The 9,533-nt window shown below is 55.5% G+C and overlaps 1 protein-coding gene across 3 annotated transcripts in view; it reads right to left on the bottom strand.

Moving 5' to 3' along the window:
* Positions 1-4,894, bottom strand: part of PCBP3 (poly(rC) binding protein 3) — a 241,354-nt gene extending 236,460 nt beyond the window's left edge. For all 3 annotated transcript variants that reach the window (XM_081800930.1, XM_081800927.1, XM_081800928.1), the window contains exon 1: positions 4,728-4,894. The gene's annotated coding sequence lies outside the window, so the exon portion shown is untranslated. The remainder of the gene's footprint in view (positions 1-4,727) is intronic.
* Positions 4,895-9,533: the final 4,639 nt, after the last annotated feature.

Raw genomic sequence — 9,533 nt, 5'->3', positions numbered from 1 at the left:
GACTTCTAAACAGCAATAAAAAGGACAACCCAGGTAACAAATAGCCAAACAATACACAAATACAATTTATATAAGAGGAAACCTAAGTGGCCACTAAATGGATAAAAAATCCTCACACTTACTAGTAATCAAGAAAATGCAAATTAAACAGTGAGATATTTCATACCTAAGGTGACTAACAACAATTAAAACATCTGAAGATACAAGGGATTAGAGAGGCTGTGAAGAAATAAACCTTTGGAAAATACTTTGACAACAGCTCTGAGACTGGAATTGGCCCATCCTATGGCCCCTACAATCCCACCTGTACGTGTAGACCTGAGTGCCCAGCACAGAGGAAAGGTGGGCCAGCAGGAAGTGGCAGTAAGCAAGGGTAGAGACTAAACAGACTGCTAGAAGAAAGACTTCAGATGGGAGTTAGGCCAGGAAAGAGTATTAAATGCCAGTCTGGCCAGGAGATGAAAGTAAGCATCAGAACCATGTTTACCTGGGGCAACTTCCTCCCAACAGCATCTAAATCATTTTGTGTTCTACTGCCTAACTGATCATGTAATTTCCTCTTTAAACTTCGCCAGCTAAAACTTTCTAGAACAGTTCCAACTTGTATCAGGTTCCTATAGCTGCTCTAACAAACGTCTACAAATTTAGTGGCTTAACATAACAGAAATTAATTATCTTTCAGTTCTGGAGGTCAGAAGTCAGACACAAGGTCTTACTGGGATAGAATCAAGGTATAGGCAGGGCTGTGTTCCCTTCAAGAGGCTGTGGGTGAGTATCCATTTTCCCACGTTTTCCTGCTTCTAGAGCTTGCCCACATTCCTTGTCTTGTAACCCCTTCCACCTTCTAAGCCAGCAATGACGGGTACTCTTCCTCATTTCACATCACTCTGACACTAGCTCTTCTGCCTCCCTCTTCCATATTTAAGGACCCTTGTGATTAGTTTGGGCCCACCCAGGGAAATCCAGAATAATCTCTTTGTTTTAAAATCAGCTGAGTAGCAACTTTCATTTCATCTATTACCTCAAATTCTCCTTGCCATGTAACATAACATATTCATAGGTTCTGGGGATTAGAATGTGGAGAGCTTTGGAAGACCATTATTCTGCCTGCCACACCACCTCCAGTCAACTCTCCCCCACACCTCTGAGTTCCAACACTTTCATAATGCCATCCACACCTTCACCACCACACACTCTGTTCTCCAGTTACATCAACCTTCTGGTCTTTTTGTAATCAATTTTAGACCCATCCATGCCCAATTACAATTCGCCCTTCAGGTCTCAGCCCAAGGCCACCTCCTTTCTGAAACCTTCCCTGATTCCCAGCATAAATGAATTACCCCACTTCAACACACTAACCCAATTTTCTGTGTATCCGAATTGCAGCACTCAGTGTGGGCCCCTGTAACCATCAATTTACATGTCCTTTTGTCAGTCCAAAGTAGAGTCCTTCCATGATAAATACTATGTTTCCTTCCCCTGTGGGTTTTCAAATCACAGCAGAGGGCCAGGCAAAGAGTGGGCACTCAGAGAGTATTTCTGAAGTTTAGAGGAGGGAGAAAGAAGCTGCCCTGGGTTTCCCTCAACAAAACAGGTTACTCTTTCACAGAGTAATGTGAGTTAAGTGCACAGCTGATGGGGCCAAAGAACTAGTTCAGATGCTCATATCAAAAACACCTTAACAATTCACTGCATAGTTTGATGCACAATTTACAATCATGTGGAAGAATCTCTGTACCCATTATTTCTTATTGCTAACCTGTGGGGCAATTCTAAAGGAACTGACAAAATTAACCTCAAGAGAATAAAGAATTTATCTAAAATGATTTACGAAGATTTCCTCAAAATTACAGAAAAGAGAGTAGATGTTGCTCCAACATAGCAGAAATGCCTGGCAACTGACAACTGCCCAACAGCCCTACACAGAGGGTTCCAGTCCCTCTCTGGGAAGGCTGGAAAGCACCACATGAGTGTGAGGGGTGCTACAACCGACCTTGTTTAGGGAAAAACAAATTGCCTCTATGTACAAATATATGTATATATTAAAATAAAGAGTATATTTTTAAGAGGGTGGTTGTTTAAGGAAACAGGATCCCATTTAATTTCAATGATTTGTTACTTGATGTCCATACTCCAGCAAGAAAATTCCCACATGCTGAGAAGACTAAGTGAGGGAAAGGAAATGTTGAGTAGACACAATTATCCACTTGAAAAAAAGAGACAACAACATGGCTTGAGTTTTTAAAAGAAATGCTTCCATTCAGACTCAATAGAACTTCCCTGGTCAACTGTTCAACTTTTCTTTAAATGTGCAAATTTTGAAAATGATTTTATTTTTTTAATTTGAATGCAATTAGTCAACACAGAGTACATCATTAGTTTCAGATATAGTGTTCAACAATTCATAAGTTGCGTATAACACCCAGGGCTCATCACCTCACGTGAACAGACTCCAAAAAACCCTCTCACACTGGAAAGGAAATTTAAGACAAAGAAACTGAAATGGAGGACATGTGTTCAGCACCATGGACAGTGGGCACACAACCTGCTTGTAGGAGTCCCAGCTACCAGGGCTGAGAGCTCAGAGATATCCGGGCTGCCCCCAAATCTACAGTATTCATTGTAATGTTTAAGTTGGGACTGATTCGAATACATTAGCGGGTATTTTTCTTTGTTCTGGCCAAAAAGGACCAGCCTCCACCAAAGGGATGTACAATTCCCATCTACCAAGATCTGCTTCAGTGATCTCTTTTACAGTAAAGCCCTGAGGTTTCTGTGAAAATAGGAATGACTTTGCCATTGGCACATGGCAACCAGTCCAGGAACTGACTACACCTCCAGAAATGAAACTGTTCAAACTGAAACACAACGTCCAGCCTTGAACGGCTAAATTGTTTCAAGGACCTCACAACACAGCATGCTCTCAGCCTCCCTCCAACAACAGGAAAAAAGACAACTTCCTTTTAAACATCTGGCAAAATGAACCCATGTGTTGAAATTTTCACATAATTACCTTAAAAATATAATCACAAAGTTGTACATTTTCTCCAACGCCGAGTATTAATAAAGATATCTGGAAAAGTGATATTCTGAGGTCCAATATCACCACTAATCAGCACCACCTACAGCAACACCAGTCACATAGCCCTGAATTCTACACAGGATGCCCAATCTTTTCAGTTGTAAGGACAACGTTCCTCCTTTTACCATCAAAGCTTTTTCAAAACCTTAAAATATTGAGTTATCAGCTAACTAAGAATATAATGAAGTTATATAAGTTCTAAAACACTTGCAATGAACTTGCACTGTATAGACAACAGCATCTACATACAAGTGAAAAATAACAATGCTCACAACAGCAGTGCTCCAAAACATCAGTGGGTCAGTGAGTGCACTTGCCTCTGAAGACCCCTTGACTTCCGATGGATCTCCAAGTCTGAAAACACCACCCACAACTTCTCCAGTCCTTTGATGGGAGGATCAGTGAGGTCTTTTTACTTCTCGTCCGCCATCCCTCCAGAGTGCCACTGCTTTGCAAACAGTCTCTCTGGACCAGAATGGGTGTCTCTGAGACATCGGAAGATGATGCGTTGTTCTTGCGCATGAAGGGGCTGGGACTCAGTTCTCTTCAGCGGGGACGCACACTTGCAAACCTCTTTGATCCCAACATCTAAGCCAAATCCAAAGCACAGACACGGGGCAACGCTTCACCCTGAACGCAAGCTAAATTCCGGAAGGATCGGCCTGCCGCAAGTCTGTGCACCACCCCATCCAGTCTCTAGAGGCTTCCGGTCGCGGCCTTGCGGCCCTACTACTCCTTCTGGCGAGTCACACGCCGGGAACCCCCACCAACGGCAGAGAGCTGTTAGCTCACGTCAGAACCAAGGAGGCTCAGAAGTCCATGCTGCCTTGAAGAAGGGTAGGAAGAAGAGAACCAAACCCGAGCCACTTGAAGACCGCACTTTCCGCTGACTTTCGAATTTGGTAACAAGTACTAGAGGCCAGAACAGGAAGCAGCAGCCAGAAGAAAAACCAGACGCTCTCACCAGACGGCACTTGCAGAGCAGGACACTTGCGGGACGCGGGGCAGAAGCGGGCACGTGCGCTCGGCCCTGCCCCGCGGCACCGCGGCTGCCGACCGGCGCACACGCCGAGGGAGGACCGGGTGGCCGCCGCCCCTGCGCCCCTGCGCCCCTCGCCGCGGAGGCGCCCTGCCCAGCCTGCCCGCGACCCCCAGCCGCCACACCGAAGACGCTCCGCGAAGTCCAGAGCAGCGCGGCGGCAGGTGCTTGCCGACCAGCACCACCGACCTGAACTCCGCTCCCGGAGCACCGTTCCTGCCTCTAACTTCGGGATCTGGGGGGCGGCGGGCGGACGCGGCCGGGGGTCCGCGCCCGGCTCAGCGGGCCCGCGAGCCCGCGCGGCCCGGGGGCGGAGGGCGGCCGAGGCCGTGGGCGCCCCCGGGGCGGCGGCGCGGACGCGCGGACCCGCCCGCAGCCGCCCACCAACTTGGTGGGGCCCCCGCGGGTCCCTCGGGCCCTCCCGCTCGGCCGGCGCCAGACGCGCGCCCCCCAGCCCCGGGAGCCCCGCGGGCGAAGTTAGCGGGGCTCCCCGGCCCGGCCCCTCGCTCAGGCCCCGGGCTGCGACCCCAGTCCCTGCCCCGACCCCGGCTCGACCGCTGGACCCGGGCCAGGACCCCCGCCCCCGTCCCGCCCGCGACCACTCACCCGTCCGCGGAGGAGGGCGTGCCCGCCGGCTGGCCGGGCCGGAGCCCGGGGTGGGGCCGGGATGGGGGGAGCGGGTGACGACGGGGCGTTCGAGGCGGCGACGGAGCCTAAGGCGACCGAGTCTGAGGCGACTGAGGCGGCGGTAGCTGCTCCTCGCGCTCCAGCCGAGGCGCTGCGCGCGGCGCGGGCCCGCCCCCTCTGCGCTGCTGACCAGTCCCGCGCCGCCCGCCGCTGCTGGCCCCGCCCCCCGCCCTAGTACTGGGCCTCGCGAAAGCGGGCGCAGCGGGCCAATCGAACGGAGGAACAGCGACGGATGAGGCCAATCGGAACCCGGGAAGCGCTATGGAAAGAAACCAATTAGCGTCGCGGGGGGTGGGAGGGAGGTGGTGAAGCAAGACCAATGGTGATGGGGGCGTGACGGAAATTAGGGCGGGGTCTTGGGCGTGCGAGTCACTGGTCGTGGGCGGGGCCACGACCTGTCACTGGGCAGGGGCGGCACCAGACTTGAGGCAGAGCCCAAGGTGGGGCGGGGCCATAAATAGAAGGGGGCGGGGTCTCGGGCGAAAGGGTCATTGTCTGGGGCGGGGGCAGGGGCGGGACCACAAGTGGGCGGGTCCTAGAACTGGGGCGAGGCCACAAATGGGGCAGGGTGAGAGGCGGGCTAGTAGCCGGGGGCGTGGCCTGGGGGCTCCGTGGTAGGTGGAGGTGAAGCAGGGCCACAGGGGGCGGGGAGGGGACGGGTCACTGGCTGGGGGCGTGGCATTGGGCGGTTCCTGGGAGGGGCAGAGGCAAGCCCTGGGAAGGGGAAGAGATGTGGGATGGGAAGGGCAAGTCCCCGGAGCGTCGGGGGCGTGGCCTGGGCTGGGACCGTGAAGACGGAGGCGGGGCCAAAGGTGGGGGGTGGGAAGGGCGGGTCCCTGGAGGGAAAGGGGTGGGGCGTTGGCCGGGCGCGTCCCAGGGTTAGGGGAGGGTTGGGAGGGCGGGGAGGGGAGAGGGAAGGTGAGGGGCGGTAACTTGCCGTGGGCGTGGCCTGTGGCGGGGACGGGTCACTAACCGGGGAGTGGCCTGGTTGGTCTCGGCCGTGGGACCGGCCCAGTGGACCTGGGCCCTACGCGGCCGGCGCCCTCCCCCTCCTCTCTCCGCAGGTCTCGGAGGCGCTGGGCAGGGGTCCTGTAGCAGTCAACATAGCGGGCGGTCTCCCGGCCTGGGGGGCCTGGTCCTGAGACCCCGGCCCTCTCGGGCCGCAGGCCTTGCTCAAGTCGCCCCGCCCCGGGCGAGCCTGCCCAGGACCTGTCCCCGCCCCTCAGCAGGTGCCCGCTTTCCTGCCGGCGGTGGAATCCACGCGCCAGTCTGCGGGTCCCGACGCCCCGGACGCGGCTGCGCTTCTGCCTCGACGTTCGCAGGTGCGTGGGTCAACACACCTGCCCGCAGGTGACCCAGGAAGGTGACCAAGACCGCCTGAAGAGCCACTAGGCTGTCCTCAGGGGACACAGTGCCTCGCCTGTTTTTGCTTTATTACCTTTTCTTGCACACCTCCTGGCCTTCGCTCTGCTTTGTGTTACGGTCGCTTTCGTGCAGCTGAACCCTTGTGTCTCATCTGTGCATTTGGGGCCTGTTTTTATCAGATTATTTCTTCCAGTGCAGCATCGCACAGCATGAGCCAGATCACAGGCACCGCGGCGACCTCCGACTGCGCAGGAGTGACCCGCGGGGCAGCCAGACCTACAGGGGTCCTGGACTCCCTACCCCGCATCCCTTGGGGAGCCACGGGAAGGACCTCGGCCTCGCTCGGCCTCCTTAGGCCTCCTTGGGCCTCCTTAGCACCGGGAGGGATCAGCTGGCTGCCAGGGCAGGGACTGGGGGATGGGCCTGGGGATGCAGCTGTGACGCTGGGCGCCCGTATTGGTACCCTTTGCCCCTAGCCTGGGGCAGGAGGCACTTCCCAGGCTTCTCCTTTGTGAACCCTACTCCTTCGTGGGCCACTGGAAGCCCACCCACTGAAAGGTCACCATTATGACCACTTCTTTTTGTAGGATCCTCGCCCCAGTACACAAAGGACCGCTCGGGCATTCAGAGACAGGCGAGGCTGGGCAACACTCAGACACAGGGCAGCAGTCCATTCAAGCATGGGGGGGTCAGGAAGACCTGTGTCTCATTTGTCTTCACATGTCACTTGTGTATTCAAAGACCGCCTTTTAAAAAGAAAGGGCCCCCCTGGGAACCTGGGTGGCTCAGTCGGTTAAGCCACTGCCTTCGGCTCAGGTCATGATCCCAGGGTCCTGGGATCGAGCCCCGCATCGGGCTCCCTGCTCAGCGGGGAGCCTGCTTCTCCCTCTCCCATTCCCCCTGCTTGTATTCCCTCTCTCGCTGTGTCTCTCTCTGTCAAATACATAAATAAAATCTTTGGAAAAAAAAGAAAGAAAAAGAAAGGGCCCCAGACTTCAGGGTGAGAGGGACTGTAGGTGGGGTCCACCCAGAAGGGCGGGAGCACTGGGGAGAGCAAGAACACAAACAGCATCTGGGTCATGAGTCCTTCCAAAGAAAGGGGTCACAGAGGCAAGGGCCACCCCAGCAGTGTGGACAGCAGCTGTCACTTGGAGCAGAGAGACATGCTTAACCGTGTGCTCTGGGAGGACCGCTCCGGGGGTAGGAAGGCGGAGGAGGCAGAAACCCTGGCTGGATCTCACAGTCGGGGTGAGGGAGCACGGTGCCGGGAAGTGAGCAAGAAGGAACAGAGGCAGAGCCTCCCGCAGGACGGCGACCCAGAGACCAGAGTTGCAAGGATTTATCACGTCCAGACTACTTGGCTCTGGCTATCTCCCTCACCTTGACTCTGTGGGCAGAGAGGATGGAAGGACCCAGGGGTCTCCACTCCCAAGGCCAGAGTGGGGGGTGGGAGCACAGGCAGAGCACCTTCAGTCCACCCCCGAGATTACAGGCTGCCAGCCTCCCACTTCCCATCCTCTCCAGGGGCCCTCGTCCCTTCAGCTGCCTTCATTGCCTCCTGAAAGACACAGTTAGTCATTAGGGAATTAATGATAGTGTTTTCGGGACAGCATGTTGGACCCTAACAACTTTCAATTATTTCCAGTTCCTGCCAGCCCTGGGAGGAAAAAAGCAGCTCATCTCGTGCCTCCGCCCTTGACACACAAGACAATCCACGTCTGCTGGTGTATTATCATATGTTAGCAGATCTCTGAGAGCCAAACTGCAGACCATAGCAGCTGGGCCGGGGCCTGGAGCAGGCCTGGGCTCCTCCCCCTAAGCAGGACCAGCCTGCCTCGAATTCCCCACACACTGTGCTCCCTGCACTTCCCCCTTCATTAGCACCGTGTGTGCCGTTCACCACCCTCTCATTCGCTGTCACTGCGGTCCTTCCCGTGAGAAGTGCACCCAGGGGCCCACATTTATAAATAACTCCATGGTGTCTTGTTGGGGGATGCGGGGAGCAGGGAGAGAAGGAGGCTTGTAATTATCATCTGCTTGGAATGATGTCAGACCAAGCCCTGGGAAGCCTCAGAGTGCCCGGCCTTCCTGATCGTCACTCACATCCCCACCACCAGAGAGAGTCGAGGGTGGCCTCATTATCTCTCCAAAGCATGGCGGGTGGGGGCAAGGAGCCTTCCCGGCTCCATATTAGGTGGTTAACAGGGTCAGGAAAAGAGTTGCGCAGAAAGCAGTCCCAGTGGCCAACAGTGTCTGAGTCTTCCGGGGGGAGCGCAGGCTCCAAGGCGTGACCGCACGTGGCACCCAGCACCCGCGGCTACGCAGGCCCCCTCACCTGCTATGGCGAGAGGTCTGGTGTGGCATGCGGGTGTCTGCGGGTCTGTGGGAAGACTTTGCCTCCACTCTGGGCCTGCTTTCTGCAGGGAGAACTCGCATTGTCATCTCAGCCACCCCTTGCGCTCAGCCTAAAACACAAGGACACTACCTGGTGACAAGTCGGCAGCCTAGGGAACCAGCATTGCTGTTAAAACCCCCTTCACAAAATGCTGAGGCAGGACCACACCGCCGGGAGCTGGTCCGCAAGGCTGCCGCCGTCTTGTCATAAAGCACAGCCTGGGGGGCGGCAGGGCTGGGTCAGCTGGGCTCAAAGGAGATTCTATGATGGCCAGAGTGGTGGAGTGAAAATCGGAAAGTGAGTAAACCAGTCCCCGCACCAGCTGCCCTGGTCAGGGAAATACACCCAATGCTGCAGATGTAGGTTCCTCCCTTGTGATGTGGGGATCAAAAGCTGTGCACCTGACCTTTCTTACCTGGTTGCTATTTTATGAGGTGAGGCGATCAAGGGGGCTCCTCTCGATCAAGGGGGCTCCTCTTGTGCCCCCTGGCTGAAGGAGCAGCTCCTAACCAGTCACGGGCCTCGTTCCTGGCCTGTGACTGGGGCAGGGGTGGGAGGAGGTGAGGTTGCTCCTGCGCAGAGGCAAAGCGCTAGCCAACCGTGCTTCCGAGGTGCCCCTGCCTGGATGATGGTGATGGCTGGAAATGTGCTCCAGAAGGAGAGGTGAGCATGCATGGAGCCTCCAAGACAGACGTGCGGGAAGAGGAGAGAGAGAGAAGCATGCCCATTAACAGCGCTGCAGCCCACCAGGACTCACAGACACTCTCTCCTTTGGGGCTGGCAAACCGACCCATACTCTACAGCTGCCCTGTGTCCTGCGCCTGTCCTGGAACCGCATGCTGCCCGCTCCGCATTCCCGTTTAGCCGGGCTCACCTGGACAACAGCCAGCAGACTGCTCTGTGGGTATGAGGGGCTGGGGGACAGCAAAAGCTGTCCTTATGGTGGACACAGAAAGCTAGCCCCA

This window comes from Leptonychotes weddellii, chromosome 1 (genome assembly GCF_054177405.1).
Source record: "Leptonychotes weddellii isolate Sample4059 chromosome 1, ASM5417740v2, whole genome shotgun sequence".
In the NCBI taxonomy this organism is placed as follows: domain Eukaryota; kingdom Metazoa; phylum Chordata; class Mammalia; order Carnivora; family Phocidae; genus Leptonychotes; species Leptonychotes weddellii.
This window is presented reverse-complemented; position numbering and strand designations above follow the sequence as displayed.